The sequence below is a fragment of the Cavia porcellus genome, unplaced genomic scaffold (genome assembly GCF_034190915.1).
Source record: "Cavia porcellus strain 051 isolate PalLab524CR breed Dunkin Hartley unplaced genomic scaffold, mCavPor4.1 scaffold_17, whole genome shotgun sequence".
NCBI classification, from domain to species: Eukaryota; Metazoa; Chordata; class Mammalia; order Rodentia; family Caviidae; genus Cavia; species Cavia porcellus.
The window spans coordinates 14,391,334-14,414,464 of record NW_026947500.1 but is presented as its reverse complement, the minus strand read 5'-3'; the positions used below and the strand labels follow the sequence as shown (position 1 = coordinate 14,414,464).

Sequence of the window (23,131 nt, the reverse complement as noted above, 5' to 3'; positions counted from 1 at the left end):
TTTTTTCTGTACTTATTACTATAGAAAACACTCAAACAACAAATCCCCAAAACCATATTTATCCTTATTTTTATTAGCATAGATTTGTGATACATAACAATTACATTCATCTTGGGGGTTAGTATATATACGTACTATATCTTGATTAATAAAAACCATCAGAGGAGAATAGAATATGATCAGAGGATCTTAATTTTTATGTAGTGTAGTTTATTATTTTCTCCTGTAAAGTCAGCATTTTTTACATTATTTGGAAAATATTTACTTATGACAAGGTTATGAAGGTATTTTCCTGTGTCACATCTAAACGTTTAATTGTTTTATTTTTTAGATTTGCAAGCCAGCTAGAATTGGTCTATATTATAACATGGGAATCAAGACTCAATATTGACAGTTTTTCTCACTCATGATGACACAGTGCCACCTCTGTCACAAATCAGGTGTGTCTGTCACAGTCTGTCTGTAGTCCCTCTTAGATTTCACCTTCTGTTCACCTAAGCTGTATTCATGTCATTCTGTCTTTTAACGCATGCGGTTTGATATCCAGGGCTTTGGTCTCCAAATATATTCTTCACAACTACCTTGTCTAGTCTTGGTTCTGTGCATTTTCAAAACATGACTTACAGTTCAGTGGCACAGAGCCTGCCTGGCAAGCATGAGGTTGTGAGTTCAATTCCTGGTCCCAAAACCAAAACATACATTTTAGAAACTTGTCAATCTTCCATCCCTCCCCAACAAAAGACTTGCTAAAATCTTTTAATTGATTTGTGGGAAAATGATTATGTTTGCAACTCTGTCTTCCAGTCTAAGAAAAAGTCTCTCCTGTCATTTATTTAGGAATTTCACAGTTTTTTTTAGTCATGCTTTAAGTTTCTGTGGCTGAAGCTTTGTATGTATTTTATAAAATTTATTATTAAGTTTAAAACTTTCTGATGTTATTATGAATGTCATTTTAAAATGTAGATTTCTAATATTTATACTTACATATAAATTACGATTTTTATAAATTGACCTTGTAATATTCTGCCAAATTCATTTATAAAATATAAGTGCTTTCTCAATTACTTTGGCTTTTTTCATGCACAATCACCCTTTTGCAAATAAGGGCAGTGCTTTATTGTCTTGCTAGAACCTCTAACAGTAGATTGAATACAAGTGGTATCACAAGCATCTCTGTCACATTTGAAGAGGAATGTTTTAGTATGTCATCATAAGTATTAGATTTATAGAAGAGTTTTCATTTTGACAACTTTTATCAGATTTAGTACATTTTTACTATTTCTAGTTTTCAAGCACTTTTTAAGTTAATGAATGGACAGATGACAAATTTTGTCAAATTCTTTTTCTGTGATGATGAAATGATTATATGATCTTTTATCCTCATTTTTAATGGACTGAATTACATTTATTGATTTATTTAAATTGAAATATACAAGAGAACACACACAAATATTAAATGTATTAGTTGGTGAATTTTTGTATATTATATACCTAAGTAACTACAACTTAGATAAAAATTTAAACTATCTTCATTCACTAGAAAAATTCTTTGTGCCCATTTCTAGCTAATAGGCAGAGATAACCACTTGTCTGATCTTTATGACCTTGGATTCATTTTGTTATTAGCATTATATGAATAAAGTCACAGAGGTGTATTGTAGTGTCTGACTTCTGTTCAATATGATTTTTTTTTTCCATACCAGGAATTGAACTCATGACCTGGTTCTTATTAGGCAGGCACTTGTGCCTCTGAGCTAAATCCCTGGCCCCTAATAAAACATTTTTGACTCCAGTGTTTTTGTTTTTGTCTTTTTGACAAAGGATCTTGCTGTGTAGTTTAGGTTAATTTTGATCTCACTTTGTAGCACAGGCTGGTCTTAAACTTGCAGTGATCCACCTGCTTCAGCCTTCCCAGTGCTGGATTACAGGTGAACACTAGATCCCAGTGCTGTTTGACAATATGTGTTTTAATTTTTAGGTGAAAGGTTCCTTCTTTGTTTATTAATTTTAGCTTTACCAAGTCTTATGGAATGTTGCTGCATTATTTTTTCTTTTTGGAATGCACTGAATTGAAATATTTTTTGACAGAATGAAGCAGATTAATTCTAATAGACTGGTCCTAGAAAGGTTGCAGGGATGCTCAGTATGCATCCAGTCTTCCTTCAAAGCAGGGAGGAATCGAGGAAGGTGTGCTTTGATCACTGCTTTCAGTACCAGAGTTGAATTTTATTGCTACGCTGGAAACCCAGCATAAATATTTAGTTTTAGAACTGAATTGCAGTTTTGCTTCTTGAGCTGTTGTTACGTAACGGCGCGATCAAGGGCTTTCAAAGTCCAGCTCTGCCCTTCACTGGCTTTAGTGTTCATTTGCTTAGGATTACTTATGTCAATTTTCTTATCACTAAAGTGGAAATAATAGCAACTATTTAATATGGTTTTTGTTACAAGTGAGTGGAATAACTCGTACATGCATCTGGTAAGGGGAGTTGGGCACTTACTAAGTGTGGCAGCGGTGGTTGTAGCTGTTATCAGCTTTAAATGAGCTTAGTTCACATGCTATTGATAGGACACATGAGAACATGACATGTAGTTCTAGACGGACTAAGCAGTCATTGAATCTGAATCAAGATTCACCACTCAAGCTGTATTTAGCTGAACTGAAATATCGTCTTCCATTCAAATCCAAATCCTCCAGGAAAAACATCATAGTAAACCATAACGAACCCTTGAATTACAATGTTGGATGATTCTCGGTCATTCAGTTCAATAACCAGCAAAGGGAGATATTGGAAGAAAGAAAAGGACCCTGTGAAAGATAAGGAAGAAAGACAGGAAATGCAAATGCAAAAGCTGGCCAAAGTTTATTTTCTTCATTATTTTGTCCAGACCCTTGCAAAGACACGAGTGGAAACCAGGGCTCAGTTTCATATCACTAAATCCTGAGAGGTGCTCCCTGAGACCAAAGCTTCTGCCTGTGGATTCTGCCTTCCTTTACCCAGTGACCCACCATGATTCCATCCCTTCACTTCTGTGGGACTATTGGTTTGTCCTCTTGGCTTATAGCCAAACCCGCATGCTCATACAGTCTCATAAATGATGATCTTCTAGTTTGAGGTTGCAGCTTTGGGTGAGGTGGAGTGGCGGGAAAGGACATGTAGATGTGCCACAAGGAAACTACCTGGAACATTCTAGTACTCCTCAAGGTCATGGAGACCAAGTTGCCTGCAGTCCATTATGAAGAGAAGGCTTTCTTCTCTTCTGTTGTGATTGCAGTGTGGACTGACCGGTTGTGATAATAACAGTGTGTTCCCAGGATGATTGATGGGGTGACAGCACCAGACTCCACAAGAAGCCCTTTGCCAAACCTTGGAACTTTACTGGAACTGTTGACAACCTCTTTTTCTACTTGACTCGTATAGCAATCACCTGAGAAGCATGTTGTCCAAAATCCAAACACAGTCAGGCAGAATTAATGGACCAGAGGCAGTAATGAGTAGGCATTATTTGTTGACAGGTTAAAAAAAGTCAAGTTAAAAAAAAAAAGGTCAGCCAAGGAGAGTAAGTTATGATTGTTGAGAAAGCCGATTATGCTCAAGTTTTAACATGTTCAGCTGGTTTTGAACGTCTGTTTATGTTATGTTCACCATCTCCAAATCATTTCTGCAGTACTTGGTCACAATGGATCTTTTCTAGGTTTAAAACTTTCTCAGAAAAAAATCACACACAATCATTTATGTGCACACATATGCTTGTATCTGGAAATTTTTCATATTAATTTTATAGTATGTTTATAGATGGAACCAGTTGGGGTTTTGGCTGAGTGTGCTGGCACATGTATGTAATCCCTCCTCTAAGAGCTGCCAAAGTCTTAACAGCTTAGCATGGCTGAAAAGTCCAAGTCTAAAGTCTCCTCTGACACCCAAGGCAAACTCTTAGCTGTGAGCCCCTGTAAAAATAAAAAACAAAAACCAAAGCCAAGTGCTTCAATATTAATGATACAGATTGTATATTACAATACAGAAGGCAGTAATGAGGGAACAGAAAAGAACTGGACTGAAGAAAACCCGAAATCAGCAGGACAAACATTGGAGTCCTATCGCTCCATGTCCGGCATCCAGGGTAGGTTGTGTTAAATGTAAACTCGACAGGGTTTGGGTAGCCTTGCCTTTATAGCTTTGCTGGCTGTACCCACATGACCTCTCTCTTGGACTGGCTCGGCTCGTAGCCTGTGGCTTTCCTGAGGTAACATTCCATATCTATGGCATCTCCAGTTTTTTGAGGCTATCCATTTTTCAACTTCACTGTCATAGGTTTAAGCATTTATCTCTCAGAGGTTTGCGGTAGTGACCCTATCATAAATATTTTTCTGGTTTCCCAGCCGTTCTGAAATTTGTATGGAAGCCTCTATGACACCATAACTCTTACATTCTGTGTGCCTCAAAACCAGCATGATGTCAAGGTCTCCTGTCAGCTTGAGCCTGGTCCCTGCGGATCACAGCTGTAGTAGCTTCTGAGTACCCGAATGGCTAAATGCTAGGAAACACTTCCCTAGGTGTCTCTGAATGAGCAAGATGCCCTGAGCTCTCCTCTCAAAGCAATATTTCAAAGGAATTCATCCTTTTATGTCCTTGATCTGATCGTTAGACCTCATATTCATGTAATGAGACATCATTCTGAACCTCATCAACATGTACAAATACTGTGTGTCAATTAATGTGTTTAATTTAAAAAAAGAAGTCAAAACCTAGATGATTGGTATATTCCCTTTCTAAAGGGAAAATAGATTGCTTGATGAAGAGTCAGAACAAGGAAGTGACTATTAATGGATGTTTAAACAAATCAGGCAAAACCAACTTGAGATATCTTTCGAATATAGGTACTTAACTTGCTAAGCAAACCAAAGACCAGGTACTCCTGAATCCTACAGCTGGACCCACCTCATTCAGTGACAGCATGGGTAGACAACCACCAATGTCTTTCTCTTCAAGTTCTTTTTATCTTGTGATTGAAAATTCCCTCTTTCTAGCCATTATATAGTTTGGAGCAGAATTGCTGAGTCAAATAGCACTCGAATTTCTGTAAGTAATGCTAAATTATTTCCCAAAATGAATGCATCAGTTTATATGTACTCTATCAGCAGCGTGGGTGTGCCTTTTGCTTCACATTCTAGACAACTGAGGTATTTTAAAAAATTTGGCTGATGTTTGTAAGGGGGTATCTTACGGTGTTAACTTATTGATTCATGATTAGCAGTGATAAGATGCTTCTTATCTTCTTCTTTTGAAATTTGGGTTTTTCTTTAACCAGTTCATATGGTGAATTACAATAAGAGATTTTCCTATGTTTAGCTCATATTGTGTTCAATGAATCATGAAACGGTATCTTTTAAAAAATTGCTAGATTTGGTTTGATGACATTCTATTTAGGGTTTTTACCCTGAGGTTTGAAGTAAGCTCAGCCCACAGTTTGACTCACAGCCCACAGTTTCTTTTTGTTCTCACCCTATCTCTTCTTATGAGACACTAGTCTCATAAGAACCTAGTTCCCTACTGAGAACCTAGTTTTTCTCTGTTGGGTAATAGAAGAGTAATATTTTTTGGAGAGTTTAAACAGTTTATTTTTCTCCCATTTTAAAAATAACTATTCAGATTTTCAATAATTGTTTTGATCATTTGTTTCTTTTCTACAAATTTGTAATTTTTTAGTTCAAAATGATTAAATGTAGTAAATATACAGATATTTTGAAGAATTCTAACATATGTTTGTACCAATGTAAAAAAAAAATCTATAACAGTAGAGAATATTCTTCCATGGTGCTTACTAGGGAATCCTGCCCCTTATCTCTGAAGACCTTATTCTGATTTCTATCACCATCATAGATTAATCTTGCTGCTTTTGAAATCAAGATAACAGAATTATGCAATGTGTACTCTTTTGAATGTGGATTCTTTCAAACATTTTCTGAGATTCCTCCATATTGCTGGTCTCCGTATTGCATTTTATGAATAGATATTCTACAATCCTTGTCCTTATCCTTTTTCCTAACTTTTCCATTTTAACTGTCATTGGTCTTTACCAACATACCTTCCATGAAGATTTTTGCACAAGTTTCTTTGCAGAATATGCTATCATTTTTCTTGAATAAACAGCTGAGAGTGGAATTGTAGGCTCATCGAATAGGTGAATGATAGTCTTGATTTTTTTAAAAGGAACTACTGTATTCCCAATCTGGGAGGTTGAGGCAGGATTCCAAGCTCAAGTCTCATTTGAGTTACTCTTTTTTCAAAATAAAAAATATATTTGTGATGTAGCTTTAAAAAAAGATGATGTAGCTCACTGTAAAAGCCTCCAGTACCAAAAAACTGCCCATACAATTTTCCAAAGCAGTTTTAGTATTTTACATTCCATCAGCAATGTAGGAGAGTTCTGGTATAATGCATTTTGCTAGTATATATTTCAATTTTATCCATTTAAGTATGAATGGAGTGATTTCTCATAGTCATTATAACTTTTATCTCCCTAATGATTAACAATTTTAAGCATTTTTCATGTGCGTATTTATCATTTAAATATATTTGTTTATGAAGTACCTGTTAATCTTTTACCCATTTTAAAATTTGGCTCTCTTTTTCCAATGATTTGTGGTTCTTAATATTTTACATATGCAAGTTCTTTGTTAAAAATACAAATGTCAAATACATTCTTTAATTTGTCACTTGTCTTTTTCTTTGCTTCATTATGTCTTTTGATGTGTACAAGTTTTTTATTTCTTGGTGGTGTATAGTTTACCAGATTTCTTGAGTTAGTATTTTATGTCTCCTGTGACAATTTTGCCTCCCTCAAGGTGTCCCACAGATTCTTCTATCAGGTTGATCATTGTGACATTTATATTCAGATTTAGGACCCATATTGAATTACTATTATCATTATCATCCTGTTATCATCTCCCATGGTGGAAATCAAAATGCATCTTTTTTTCCCCTATAGAGATTTACTTTACAGCTGGAGTGATCTTTTAAAATATAAATCTGAACATTGTCTCTCCCCATCAAAGCACTCCAATAACTTCGCTTACATTAGAATACAGTCCCAAATTCCTTACGTGGCCTCATGGCCTTTTGAGATCCTGTGTAATCTGGTCATGGACTGGCTCTCTTCCGTTCAGCTGAGTCTCATCTCCGCTCCCGCCCATGCACAGCTGATCCTATTGGTCTCCTGTCTGTTTCTTAGAAGTGCCAAGTCTGTGCCTGCCTGAGGGTCTTGTTCCTGCTCCTTCCTCTGTCTCAGCACTGATCTCATATCCACTTGGTTTGTGTCCCTAATTCATTCATATCTTAATTCAAATGTCAGCCCTCAGAAAGCACTTTATCTTCTACTGAATCAAACGTAGCAACACTGTACCCTTCATTTCCTTTCCTGATAATTTCTTCCTCATTATGTTTAATAGTAACTGACTTTGCATGATAGACAGTCTATATCTACGGTACTTATTCATCATCTTTATTCCTTATTTGGAATTTGAGATTCATGAGGACAGGAATTGTATTTACAACTCTTTGAATTCCTATTGCATTCAACACGTTTGTTGATGTTATAGGAGGGTTCTATTTTGGCAGCTTGTTTATCCTCCAGTCTTTTCACTTATGTGAGTTAAACCCTAAAGAAAGGTATCTTTTTTAGTGTTTCGGAAAGTTTGAGTTTCTGACCTGATCAGGGAGACGCCAACAGAGAGTTTCTCTGAAAGCCCCTTCATACCGGTGGACCCTCTTTGTCATTGTTTGTCTGCATATTTTCATTTAACCCATGGTCACTTATTTTCTCATCCCAAGAGGAGACAGGATGGTCTGGATGACTTCTTCAGCTTCTGGGCTCAGGCAGGATTCCCTGAGAACACCGGAGCGAAGAACACAGACATCTGAGTGAAACAGCTGGGTTTCAGTCCTCGGACACTCAGTAGCCGTTAGCTGTGTAACTGGACAAACTATTTAATCTTTCTATGCCTTGGTTTCTTCAGCTATAAAATGAAGAGAATAAGAATATTCACTTCTTTTTTTTGTCTTTTTGAGACAGGATCTCTCTATGTAGTTTAGGCGGCTTGAGCTCACTTTGTAGCCCGGGCTGGTCTGGCCTGAAACTCACAATGATTCTCCTGCTGTGTGCCACCACAGGTAAGTAGGAGATTGCAAAATACTATGCAAATATCAAAAAGCAGGGGAAAGGCCACAAGTAATTCCTTCTAATGCTGTGATTTAGCCTCCACTGAGACCTCACTGAGGTGTTCTCAGCTGGCTCCTGAACACCGGAGTTGATGAGAACCTCAAAAATGAGATAGTGGTTTTCAGCTACATGGAGGCTCCACTTTCACACTCATTTCTAACAGGAAGGCAAAAAATAAACAGTGTAAGAACCCTCTCTCCTTTTGTTCAAAGTCTTTGCTCCACTATATACTAGTTATGTTGGGAAAATGTTTAAAATAAAACAGAAATAATAAGAAAGAGCATTTATTGTTTATTTACTATGTAACATGCACTTTTCAGACTGTTTTATGTGTATTCCCTTAGTCCTTCCCAAAATTCCAGGAATTAGGCACTACCATTCTCCCAGTTTTATAGAAGCCAAGATCAAGATCAAGCGTGCCATAAATATATGCATGGCCACATGGTCACAAGCAATGGTTGATTACGGAGAGGCTATGTGGCATTAGAGCAGGAAACTTATCATGCCGCTGTATTGTCCAGGAAATCTCTTAAGTGTGCAAATATCATACAGATTTGGTTATTGTTACTTTCCTTATTATCACAAGTAGACCTCCCTTATGTATGGAAGCATCAGTTTCTGATTTAAATGTAAAGTGCTGAGCTACGCAGGGGACAGTCATAGAAGCTGTTTCACTCTGAATGCAACCACTGTGACTGCTGAAAAAGATCAACCTGCACTGAGTTCTATTGGCTAGTGTCTATCTGCGGCCTTGTTCTAGACATGACTTCTTTCCCTATGAAGTTGTGTTCTTTTGTTTTCTGGTAAAGTTGTAGAAAGGCACATTGTCTCGTTCCTCCAGTTCTAGGTCAACAATGAGACCATAGTGTCTTTAACTTTCCCTGCTGCAAGTACAAGTTTCTATTGGGTACTTTCTGAATTCAGTTCCAACCTACAATTAGACACATAGGGCTAACTGGCAAGGGACTATTATTAAAAACAAATTGGCCCATAGAAAGCCCTGCCTGCAGTTTACTCCTTGTTCCGCTAAGGCTGATTGGAAGTGGGCACTAGACAGGGGTAACTCTTGTCACCTTTCTTCTTGAGTCTCCCAAGGGTACCATTGTGGACATGGTGGCGATGGTGAGGAGGGTGCAATAATCCAGGCTAGGCACACAGACTTAACGAAGGATGTTTGGGGTAAACTTTCCAACCTTAAATTCATCATGTTATGCTTTGAACCTGGAGTGGCACTGCTCTCTCCCTTCCCATTGTGGCCATTAGATTGTCGTATAGTGGGATGGCTTGAGCTTGAGAAGTATGGTCATATACTGTGTAATGACATTTTGGTCAGTGGCGGCTCACAAATACAATGGTGGTTCCTCAAGAGTATCCAAATGATTACATTCACGCAATGACCACAACGGCTACTGACACATTTCTCAGCATGCACATGGTTAAGCGGTGCAGAGGGGAGCGAGATGGAGCCTGATTTCACTCACAATCTGTGTAACTCTTAGCATATTGCTTTTCAATTTGTAAAATGCGTTTCATAATACGTTCTGCCTTATTGCGAACATGAGTAATATACCATATATAAACATGGCACTCAGTACGTGGTATTTATTATTCTGAACTATAATGCTTAAAAGGTCTAAGGAACATTGCATTATATTCAGTCTATGGAGGTATATATTAAATTATCTTTTTGCTGGAACTCCTGTTATAGAAATGTTAACAGATGTTGAGGCAGTAGCTCTCTCTCAGACACATAATGAGATTGTCCTCAAGTTGAGAGCCATGTGTATAGGAAGAACATCAGGAGAACCCTGCACCTCCCCCCAAAAAAAACCCTAAGGAAATGCAGACTTTTCATCCCAGAGAAGATGCCCTCGTGTTCCACCAGGTTCCTGTGTGCCAGATCTTTTCAAGGCATCTTTGAGGTCTCCTCACTTCTTTGGGCATCAGTTCTTCCTCTATGGAAGAAGAGTGCTTGCTAATCTATCCATCATTTTCTGAAAATTCCTATTGCAACTGAAGAAGTGAAGGATGACATAACTCAGAGCTCTGGGATTCAAAATTATGGATTTTAGTAGCAAAACTACCCTCAAAAAGAAAGTTGCTCTCTAGCTTCTGTTCTGGGTGGTAGGAGGCTGCAATTTTCAAGAACAGAACATTATGATTAACCAGGGAGCTTTGTTAAACACCAGAAAGTACAGATGATTTGTAAATCAAAGGAATGAATTGGACAGTAAGAAGGCTCAGTACTGAAATACCTTCTGAAGCTAAAAAACAAAACAAATAAAAAGAACCAACGAGCTTCAGAAAGCGTGTAAGTCTATCATCTATGGTTCATTCATTTGTATTTTAAGACACGCTAACTACAAACATTTGTGCCTTCATAATTTTTTTCACCTGGGTATAGAAGTAGCTATATGCATTCTTCACTCACACAAGCAGGACACTGCATGCTACAACACCATGCATGCTATGACAAACCGTGGACTTGAAAAACTAAGGAAATATTAGTAGTCTTCTACAACAAGTTCAAATCTGGTACTTTAGAAATACAGTTTTAAATACTGTGTGAAGCAGGAAATAAACACAGTAGCAATTATGCTCTGTGAGCTTCTTGGAGGGGCTGGGAACTGTCTTATCCATCATTATCCCCTCAGCACCTGCCACATGCGAGGGCAGATTTAAAAAGTAAAGAGAATGTTTAATGAGTATGCTGGAGATATTTGATTTGAAAATTTTCTGGAGTTTGTTAAGCATATTTTCAAGTGTCTTAGGAACTTTTTTCAACTGAGTATTTTCATGTTGATTATCTCACTGGATCTTAAAAATAAAATTCGGTGTGTTTACTTTGAAAGCTAAGAGTACTTCACCTGGGATCTTGTAATGAATTAGAAACCCATCTACCTTGGAGACCGGCATCCTGCCCAATGCCTGCCTTTACATTCCTGGACAGTGGATGCTCTGGAGCAGGGCTGACGCTCGCTTTCCACTTCGGCTGAGCTGGACAGCTTGCTTAAACACTTGGGGCCTCACTTTTTTCACCTGAAAATGCCTTTGTGGCCATCGTTTGGTTGTACCTCTGTTTTAGTCAAGACATGGTCATTGGAATTATAAAGCTGTTTTCCCCACTTTTAAGAGCAAAATCAAGACCTGTTGCTTGTCACAGCGCATTAAATCTAGACCGGTTGCTATGTCCCTTTTTGGCTTCAGAATTAAGTGTGGGGTTTTAGAATCATCATGAAACTCAAATGCTTTAACCTCTGTTCTTCTCAGCCCATCCAAGGACATTGCCCCAGGCTGTGGGCATCCACACCGCACGACCTACTGGGATAAATAAGAGCCAGAACAAAGTCCCCACACAGAGCTGGATGATTCATGTGCATAACGCCCTCTCTGATTCATAACCGGGAGGAAATCATGCTGTCAGTCCCAGAAGCCTGCAGAGCCAGCCTCGTTTGACTAAGACAGTGGGGGCTCCACTTCCGGGCACAGGGTTTGGCTGCAGTCTGCATGCATGGTGATGACCAGATTGGTGAGGGACACAGCCAGCGGCAGGGCTGACCACTCACCGAGGTACTGTGGGTAATTAGAGCTTCATTACAATCCCATAGTTTGTATCATGGCTCGGGGTCAACACAGGGTCACCGCACATGGCAAACTTAGGGAGCTGTGTCTCGAGGGGTGACGCCAGCCAGGGGAGGCTGGGAGAGCAAAGCGGATGGGGACGAGGAGCCAGCGGGGCTGGGGCACAGATACACAGCCAGGGACTGGCGACAGCCGGATGTGGGGCAGTGGGCCCCGCGGGCTCAGGAGAGGAGGACAGCACAACACAGGCAGCTGAATGAGCTCCCCCACCGCCATCCCTGCCATCTCCAATTAAACTCTCAGCCCAGGCTTCCCAGGGCCCGGCGGATCCTGGGCCAGTCCAGTTTCAAAAAATAATTGGGGCCTGACATAGGGTGGCCACCTTCTTATTTTGCAGAGTAAGGACATTGAAAACAAACAAAACAGTTGCCATCTACCATCACTGTCACACCAGAGGAGGAAGGCAAGTTTTACACTAAATAACGTAGGGAGGACATCATCCCAGGATAAATGACAGTCATGTAAATTTAATTAATTTAGCTCACCAAGTTTTGGTTATTTTTCTGGCTACCATGAAGACTTAGGAAAACTCTCCTGCGGCCTGAGCGTACAGGTTTTCCCTCCAGAATTCCCACACTGAATCGCAGGGCTCTTTGCAAAGCTTTGAGGAGAATATTCATGGAGAGAGAGAGAGACAGAGAGAGAGAGAGAGAGAGAGAGAACTACAGATTTCATAACCTTAATGAAGGAAATTTCTTTATGATGAGAAATTGCTTCCATCTCTTCTCCATACATTCTTTTTACTCCTCTGTTAAAAAGAAAATAAAGAGAAAAGCCTCCTATTAAATAATTCCAATAGGACGGCAGGGTTCTGTGTTAAAGTGTCCTAAAGGATTGAACTGGAGATTTTGACCACATTTTTCTAATATGCGATAACACGGAAGTGAAGCTCCTTATCTTCGATCTCAGCAGATTCTCTCAGCGACCCTGAGTTAGTAGACTTGTTAGAGTCACATGGTGTAAATGAGGATGCTGAGGGGAGTTGAGACATTCGCCCGAGTTTAGACATTCTGTAAATTGTGGCACAAGGAGGCAAACCCCTGTCTCTGAGTCTAAATTCTGTGCTCATTGTGACAGGTCACAGCAAGGGAAAGAGGTGACTTGACATTACTTTTCCCATGCTTAGTCTTCTGAGGAACCAAAATTTAAAGCAGGAGAACTTCCAAGCCAGAAGCCACATTCTCGGTTTCACGATGCCCTGATTGCATGTGTGAGTCATCTCCAGCTGGGTCCATTTAAGGCCACCTCTCCTTATTCTGGGCGGCCCACCCCGTGGGTGGGATTTTTCGAATGAGGAAAGCAGAGCTCATTCCATATAATGCGGAACAACACACAAAACAGAGTCACCTGTAGTTTACATTGTGTTGGTAATTTTAGGGCTTTTTTTTTTAACTTTAAAGAATATTTTTGCAACTTTTCCCGTTCCATTAAATTAACGAATTTGACTGGATGTTAATTTGTCACACTCAAGCAGGGAAAAGTGGTGGGCGGGGAGACCGAGGGGCAAGGAGGCTGTGGTTTGGGTGAGGGACAGCTGGCATGTGTTCCCTTGTGTGTGACCAGATGACTGCAGGTGGCGCTTGCACCTGCAGGGGCTGAAGCAGCACAGGGGAGGACCCCAAGGCCCTGCTGGGCACGAGGGCATCTTCCCGCTGCCCATAACGATTCTCACAGACCTCTCTAATCCCCGTCTAGCTGGAGCTGAAATGATCCTTGAATTCTAGGTCAGGCCTCAGCTTTATTTCCCCTCTCGATGGGAAGGCGCTGTAAGATCCACAACTGACAGGAAGAGGAGGAATTAGGTTTTCAGGGAGAGAAGAGCTCTGACCCCAGAGATTAAAATCAGGGATCCTCTTGTCACCGTCCTTTTGAACCTTGGAAGGGCTTTGTGTTTTGCCTTCTCAGAATCGGAAGACCAGACTCCTTGGTAGGTTGGGGCTAATAGCTTTTTAAATTTTAAAATTCTTTGAAAAACATAATGAATTGTGTGAGTTATGGTTTTTATATGCTAATATGTGTCCCATTTGCCTGATTAATGGAACCAAGATATGATCCCAATTAGCGCCTAACTCTAAGATTTAAAAAAGAGAAAACTTCCTTATAAATTTAAATAAGCTCTGTGACTGTGTTCATAGGAACATGCCCGTGTTAATTTCTAGTTCTGACACATACGCTACAGTTATGTATGATAGCATTGGTGGAAACTGAGGGGAGGCTATAGAGAAACTCATAACTTTTATAATTTATAGTCTTAAATGATTTCAAAATTAAAGTTTTTTTTTTTTAAACTCTGCATGTAGCTTTTTCCTGGTAAACTAAGAATTTAAAACCAGTAGTGAAAAAGTAACATCAGATATCCAGGTCCTCAGCATGCTGGTATATGTGTGTGTGTGTGTGTATGTGTGTGTGTGTGTATGAATATGTCTAGCTAGTTCAAGACAATAATATAAAAAAATGTCTTGACTTGCTCTTTTCCATGTGTTTCATGAATAGCTGATTATCTTTCTCGTGTATTCAAAGAAAATTTACTTTGAACTAATAGCAGTTAATTTTCTACTTAAGGAAATTCTATAAAAGGCTTTTGGGAATTAATAATAATTACCATCCATTGTGCAAGGTACTTGACCAATTTGTTTCATGTATGCTATTTTGTTTTATCCTTACAATAATCCTATGAGGTAGTTATTACTGTTCCCATTTTACAGTTAGGACAACCAAGGCGCACAGACAGACATTGAATAACTTACAAAGGAAAGCCTCACAGATGTGACTTTCTCCAGAACAAGGTTTGAAAGTCCTGGGCCTTCCCCACTGTTATTCACCTACTGGACTTCTACGAGAAGTTTCTTTGGATATTTTTTGACATAGCCTGTTTTGCTGTGCTTATCTATTCTATTGTAACTCAGTCAGTCACTCACTCAGCGACTGGCTTGTTTAGCCAGCAAATATTTATGGACAGTAGTGTGAGGCCATGCACACTGAAGCACTGGGCAGAGTGGGGTGATGCCCCCACCCCACTGAGGTAACAAGTAAAGATATTGGTATAAAAAAGTCAGAATGAGACTTTTGAAGAAAAAGGAGGATGAGGGAAGCCCGGGGAGAAGTAGGAGTGTCTATGAGGCACAGATGGGGGCCCCAGAGAAGCTTTCCTGAGGGGACAGCTTGCGGGCAGGGGCCTGAGGTGGTGAGGAGAAAAGGCTGGGGGAGAGAGCTGCAGAGGAGACACAGGCCTCCCCACAGGGAAGACGCCAGGGTACTCGGGGCTGGGGTCCTGGGAGGGAGATGGCACGGCCTAGGTCACCACAGGGCGCTGTAACTTGTGGTGAGGAATTTGGGTTTTATTTTAACTGTGGTGGGAAGCCACTGGCAAAAGACCCGGTCAGATTTACATCTGAAAAGCATCTCTCCGGGGCTGCCTGGGGAATGAGAGTAAGGTGGGGGCAGGACCAGAGCCAGGAGAGCAGGGGGCCAGGCCAAGGTTGGGGTGGCTTAGATGAGGGTGAGAGTTTCCTTCTACCGCTGGCTCTGAGATCTATGGCTTCCTGACAACAGACTCTAAGACTGAATGCCTTTGGGCTTAACAGGGTAGGGACCCCAACCTGCGTAAGCTGTGGGCACAGAACAAGCAACACATTTTGTATTCTGGGTGTCTCTGGGAAAGGAAGAAAAAATGACAGGCAGAAGGGAACAAAGGGTGTGTGTATGTTTTGCCATTGTCTCCAAAAGTGGGTAATGTGTGTTCAGCTGCCCCCTACTCTCATAGTGCTTAATTCTGCCCCACTAAGTTTTACCCAATCACATGTGGCCTTTCTGTGCAACTTCCCTTTAAAGAGAGATATCTTTTTCCAAGAACGCTAGCTGCTCCTGCAGGGCAGATACTGTGTTGATATAGCTCTTGTCATCAATGACTTTAGTATCATGAATGTTAAATCCATGTATGATTCAGGGGAAATCAATGTAACTCCCAACCTGTGGGTGTCAGATCTGCCGCATTCCTGTTTCCCAAGACTGAGGAATGACTTCTAAGGGACAGTGGGAGTTAAGAGCAGGAAATATTTATTGAGAGACAGAAACAGCTCCTGAGAGACAGGAGGGGACCTGAAACATGGATTGCTGTGGGCCTGTTGTGCAGAGTAAGTTTTATAAAGCAAAATCACAGAGGTGGGAGCAAAGTCGTGAGGTGGGTACAACATGGAACAAAATTATGACTAACCAACAAGGTTACAAGGTTAGCCACTTAGGTAACATTGATTCAAAGGAAAACAGGTCACGTAGCAAGGACGCAGGGAAATAAGGACCTTTTAAGGAAGAGACAAACCAGAGGCTTCTAGCCATCCAGCCAGGGCAACCAGTGTCCACTGGGTGAGCACACTTTCCAGTCCTGGGGATCCAGGAGGCAGGTGGGCCTGGTCATTTCGTCTTTTTTGAGACCTGGCCTCTGTCAGATGCACTTCCAGCCACAGCTGGAAATAAAAATAAAAATTCTTTGTATTGACTCCCCTAAATCGAGCCCTGTCTAACTGCCTGTGATACTTTTATCTAGCTTCTCAGTCTATACGATGAGTTAATACTTGGGTATCTGAATGGATGCAGTGGAAATAAGATGAGAATTTTTTATTAATTAGGTTTATTGGTACCGTTGAGACATACATAATGATCACATCATCATAGGGAATTTGTACCTGTGCTTAATATATATCTTAATTCTCTTTTCTCTCATTCCCATATCCTCCCTTCAACCCCTTTCCTTCCTTATTTACGAAAGCTTTGTTTCCATTTCTTCCTCTTTTTTTCCTTCCTCCCTTCCTTTCCCCCTCCCTGGTCCCCTTTTTTATTTGAGCATTTTCCTCCTGTTTGATAATAGATGTGTATTTCATAATGTTGACTCTGTTGGTGTCCTCTGGCTCTACTGAGTCCTTTCCAAAGGACACGTCATGGGCCACTGTTCCACAGGATGTTACTAGGTGCTACCTGAAAACAAGGTTTTGCTATTAAGCAGTTTGGAAAGTCCTTGGGTGAGATGAAATTACGTAGATTTCTTCTTGGCAGTTTTACTGTGGTAATTTCTATTGCAAATAACCCATGAGTGATGGGAATTTGTAGTCTTTCCCTAACTTCTGTGACCACAGAACTCTTTCCTATTTCAGAGAGCATCTCCTGAGACCACGGTTATGAAAACACAGTGTCTGCTGAAGATTTCAATGGGAATCATAGTAGGTAATAAAGTAGAAGGATGTTTCTTCTTTTATAAATAAAAACCAAAGCCTATACAAGAAGGAACAGCTACAAAGGCTTGAATTGTCTTTTTCAGACGAATCATCAGGAAGACAGCAGTTAACCATTCTTTTTCCCTAATCTTAGCAAACTGCTGACTGATCTTACCATTCTATAGTGGAGTACAAAATCCACTCCACAGCTCTGTATCAGAATCCACTGTTCAGTAGCTTGATGGGACTATCAAAAACCAGTTTACTTACCAGTCTCGTCCTGTCCACCTATGAAGTATAGTTCAAAGCTATGATAGCTACAGCCTTCTTGGAATGTAGAAATCTGTACTGAAGTGTGCTGCTAGAAGTGAATTCTATGGCTTCACAGTTGTCACTAGGGCAGTGGATTTTTTCACACTCTCACCTGGGGAAATAGTCAACCGGACCAAGCTTTGCTGGCCTTCTGAGATCAGGTGATGAGGGACCTCCAGTGAACACATCACACTGTTAGGAAGAGGCTGTAGTTATATATATATATATGTGTGTGTGTGTGTGTGTGTGTGTATAATTCTTAAAATTAAGCCAAGAACACCCTTCTGGGTATCATGACATCTGCAGACCTAGAGCAGTTAAGACTATGATCTGGTTCTGAAGTCAAAAGCACTGCAGATAGAGACAAATCAGGCACTAAATAGGGTTTTATCGACTATACCTACCTTTCTTCCATTAACGTTCATCGGAATCTGATTGAGAGTGGCAGGTTAGCACTAGGTATACTGAAAATAAACTGCGTGTGAAAAAACTCAGACGCTCCCATGAAAGAGAGTTTTATACCCCGGAATCAAGAGGTAGATGTGCTCATTTTAAAAGACATAGACAACATTCAGTGATAGAGGTTGGACTTTACTCCCATTATAGCTCTTCTATTAAGGATTTTGGATCATGGTTTGGCCTTTATTCAGTTAATTATATATATATATATATATATATATTATTTGGAGCATGGTAACTGAGCTAAATTGCAGTTCACATCTATACCTTATAATCTCTTATATTAGTAAAGTATTCTAAGTTTTTTTCTTCATTTTCTCTCAGGCAAAGAAATATGTGTGGCAAGCAATGTGCTCTCTCAAGAAGGAACAGGCAGATGATATTAGCTCTGTTCTGCACAGAGAGAAATCAGTTCTCCAGGAGGCAGGGGCTGAAGAAGTTCTTTCTAGGACAGATTCCTGACTTGCGATCGCCTCATCATATCCATTACGTTCTCATTCGGCAAGACCCATGATGTCCCCAGCCCCACTTTCCCTGAGTGCCTCTCTGAGACCCCTCTGTCTGGGGCAAGGTGCAGCATTTTGCGTGGGTGTTTAGGCTTCTACTGGGCACTTCAGCTGAAACTTCTGTCGGCCACTCCAGTATGCCCTGCCTCCCCTCGCGTGTGCAACCTTGGGGCTGCCCACATGTTGCCTCCTTGAGTTGGAAAAATCCCCATATCCCACTCTCTGCTCTCCCTTTGCCTGCTTGTTCTCTAAGTCTTCCCTGTCACCATGCCTTAATTTCACCTCAATGCGCATGTTCACAAACACACACGTGTGTACACAGTCACTCCCGCCCGCTCTGTACTAAAATAAAAATAAAAGAAAGCAAGCGGCATCAGTGTTGAGGATCTCAATTAAGTATGTTTGTCATCACTACGTTTCTCAGTCAGTAGCAAAAACACTGTTTACTTTTGTGACTCCTCAAGAAGAGTTGGTTCAGGAAAAGAAAGGGTTGATGATTGTTTAGGTCTGATGGATATAGAAATATAAACAAGTCCTAGTGGTCTGAAAATTTAATATTTATTGTTAAATATTAAATTAGTCAGTCAGTCTAAGGTCTGTAGGACTAGTCCCATGATCTGTGCTATAGATATGAATCATTATTTTCTCGACTCCTTATTTAACATAGTAACCCTTAAGAAGTAATTAAAATACACTGTTTATTTGTGCAAAAATACTCAATGAACAAAGAATAGACTTTTATTGTAAATAAAAAAGGCAATAAGTTTGTGGTGTGCAGAAATGCATGAAAAATAATCCATGAGGCATCCAGAATCATTACAAGAGTTCAATTTACTTTATGTGGGCAGTTTTTGGGGACTTGGTGACATCCTTCTTAAATTTGGGGGCTCTCCCATCTCTATGCACATTTGTCATTTTGGCACAGTGTGATCGTCATTGCAAGAGTAGATGAGGTCTGCTGCCACTCGTTATGTTGTAATACATTTGAACATTTTGCTGTGCTTGACAAACGTATTTAAACGCATACCAGCTGCAAACAGCACTGACAAGGCGTCATTCTGTGAGGGGTTCTAGAGTGTTCTGACTGCTCTGACTAAATATCGGTCAGTTTGGCGACCTTAATTTGGTCAGGCTGCGAATGAACCGGAATAAGTTTGTTGCTGTTGCTGTACCCTCATCCAGTTCTTCCTGGATGGGTGGCTTTTGTCTTTCGTCACTGCGTCTCCCCTCCGTTCCTGAAGCTGTAGACCCTGGACACTGCTCTAGGGAGCGACATTGTCTTGCCTTTGGTGATTCAGGTGCCGAGCCACATCCATGGCACGTGACCCCTGCTGTCCCAGGACCCCCACTCAGAAGGTCCTCATGCTGGCTTTAAATTTTACCGATTTTATCTTTGAACTTGTGCACTGTAATTTAAGTCCAATGAGGCACAGGAGTGTGCGTCTGAGAAGAGGAAATGTACACCACGTGCATTTGCTGGGTCCTCACATGCATAGAACCTTTGTGGTGCCCATGAACACTGAATTCTAGGGGCACCCACAAGGTGAGAGTTTGGGGGGATTCAAAGCAGGTCTTACTTCTAACACAGCAACAGTAGCTAAGGGATCCACCAAACCTTTTCTGTGTGACTTCCCAGTAACAGCCATCCACTTGGGCTGAAAGTGATGCTTTGAAGAAAGGGGAAGACAGGGTGACCAGTGGCTCTCTATACTCCCCAGTTCTCCCTTACTCCTCACTTGCCCAAAGAAGTAAGTAGCCAGTGTATGTATGAAGAAATGAGAAAAACAATTTAGTTTTATGTAGCATTTCCACCGTTCTGGTGAGAACAAAATATATATGCATGGATAAGCTATAAAAAACACATTATCTAATTTCAACGATAACTGTGAGTTTCGTGATCTTTGATATAACGGAAATTGCACACTATGTAGGTGAAAAGTAATGATTATATTTTTGTGTTCTGTACTTAGACTTTAAATAGCAAGTTAAAAAGCAAAACCAAATCACAACAAGAACAAACCATCTTTGCAGGTCAAGAAAGAGACCACAGAAAACAGAGGGAAATTTTGCCTTAATACTTTCAGGGGTACATTTTTCTTAATTTTTGAAGTGAGGGGCTCCATGTTTTCATGTTATACTGCAAATACGTAGCTGGTCCCCGTCCCTGGATCTCTCTGTTGGGAGCAACTGGGACTACTATAACCTCTGTCGCCCTCTCCTCCATGAGAAACCATTGGCGGGGGGTGGCTGCTTGTGAAATAAACTCATGTGGACAGGAGAGGAGGTTTAGCTTGATCAGGGAGTCCAGATGTATCCAAGTATCCAGTGCAGTGGTTTAAAAATTTCCAAATACTCTGCTATTTAGCAAGTAGTTGTACTAGTCATTACACTGATGCCTTGCATGCAATTGCTGGTGCCTTAGAAACTGCTTAATGATACATAAAATTCTATTTTTTCTGTGTGGAACGGCACTGGGCAGGCAGTATTACTTATAGATGTATAAATATTGTGCATATTAGCATGAAGAGTCAATTACAAGTCAATAAGCTTTCTAACCGTAGAAGAACAAAGGAGAAAGAAATCACAGAGAAATGAATACTTTCATAGGATTTTGTCTGATTATTTCTTAACCTTGAAAAGGCAAAACATTTCTGTGAAAGGATAACTTTAATTTTATTTTGAAGGTAATATAAAGGCAACATTAAATTAGGTTTTCCATTTTACCATTTAGCCTTGAGAGAAAAAAAAATTTTTTTTTTTTTGCTTTCATTATAGAGTCCTGAGTAGAATGACAGATTTTTAAAATGTGGCAAAGCTAGTGCTCACTGTGACCTCTTTAATCCTTCTTCTCACTTTGCTCTTTGGATCTGCTCCATCCTGATTTGTCTTTATTATTTTTTCATACAGTGACCCTATGAGCATATTTGCACAGTTATTAATGAGCACAAATGTACTATTCTATACTCATTAGCTTTAGAAATGAAGGGTGGCCTAACATAGTGACAGAGCCAACCCTGGGAGACAAATCTTACATTCCATGTTCCAATTCCAGACATTAAAGTAGTTTTGCTCTCGTTTGGTGTTTTTCTCATTATGTTTATACACAATAATATCTATTGGTGTGGCCTATGAAAATACACATATAGGGATTTTGATATCTGAGAAAATTGGGGTGACTCCATTCATGGAGGTAACGAATTGGCTTCTTGGGGTTCCACTTCTGATTTGCAAAACGAAGGTAAGCCCTACCTTATGGAGTTGTCATGATTGGATGTTACAACACATGCTGTATATATGGCACACATGCTGTATATGTATATGTATATGTATATGTATATGTATATGTATATGTATATATGGCACACATGCTGTATATGTGGCACATAACAAGCACTCTGTGAACAGTTTTTCTTTGGTTTTTTTCCTTCCATATAAATTTTATACTCCCTCAAAGTTTAACTTCTTTTTATTTTGAAGGTAAAGTTTTTATGATATGTAAAACTTTCAAAAATGTCTGCTGGTATGTTCCTGATGAAAAACGTGACTCTGTTTTCCAACTCAGATTTGAAACGTCTAGAAATATTCTGTAGATAACCACAAAGTGCCTTTATGAAAATTTCTGGTGGTCTAAGTATTCCCATATTCACAAACAAGCCCTGCTGGACGTAATGCTATGTAATTTATTTTTAATATATTCACACAATAGCCTATTGTCCAGTTTCTTATTTTTTTGAGCTACTCCATATGTCATGTTGTAAATTTATTCTTAATTGACTACTGACCTTCTACATTTTTTCTTTTTTGTTATCGCAAACACAGAAGCCGTGAACGTATTATGTAGACGCCTTTATCCATCCAGAGAGGCGCTCATGCAGGCTGTATTCCTAGAAGTGTATTTGCATATCGACCTTTAACCTTGATTCCTTTCTACATGTACCCACCAACTTCAGTTCCATCTCTGAATCTCTACTCCTCTGTCAAAAGATCGCACCTAAATCATTTACAAGAAAATGTTGACACAGTAACAATTGTTTTCCTACCTCTCACTTCTTAGGGTTATTGTGTTGTAAAGAACAAATGCTGATGAAAAGCTTATTCTAACTTTAAATACTTATACAAGAGCTAGTATAATTTAAATGATCATAAGTCAGGATATGGGGGTATACTCTTTATGGTTGTCAAGTGCAAGACCTTCACTGTTTTAGAAATTTGGAAGGACTAAACTATTGGGAAGGGGCTTTGGAAGCATAGAAAGTTACTCTGAAATCGTTTGGCGGGTGTGGACTCTGAACACTACTTCTATGAACTCTGGCTCTGTTTCAGATCCTTTTTACCAAGCCCAGAGACACGAACGGGTTCCTGCACCGTAGGGCCTCCCACATCACTTTTGCTCAGACTTGGTGAACTTGCCTCAGTGATTTTAGAGGATCGCATTACAAACAGCTTCCTAATTGCCTTAGAACGGGTCTATCACTGGGTTTTACTCTGTCTTCACTGACACATCCTGGGTCCAAGGAAAATAGTAGAGAGAAACGCTCTGACAGCAAACCTGTTCTTCCCCAGAAGAAAACACCATTATTCATCTGCTACTGAGTCCTGGGGCAAACAATGTGTGCCTTTCATTCCTGCGGTTCTCTGACAGTCTTCATTGTATCTTCCTGGTCCATAAATGGCTCCACCATGCAGGAAGTGACATGGCACAGTGAGTTTGAGAATATTCCTTATTTTTGTTCAGTTGGGTAATTCCAAATGTCCAACTTCAGAATAAGAGGAAGGTTGTGATGACAC

The 23,131-nt window shown here is 40.0% G+C and overlaps 1 long non-coding RNA gene across 1 annotated transcript; it reads left to right on the top strand.

Moving 5' to 3' along the window:
* Positions 1-13,650: 13,650 nt before the first annotated feature.
* LOC134471177 (uncharacterized) lies at positions 13,651-18,710 on the top strand. The gene is made up of 3 exons (XR_010040487.1): positions 13,651-13,786; positions 17,007-17,076; positions 18,162-18,710. It is a non-coding gene; the product is annotated as an uncharacterized LOC134471177 (long non-coding RNA).
* The last annotated feature ends 4,421 nt before the right edge of the window (positions 18,711-23,131 follow it).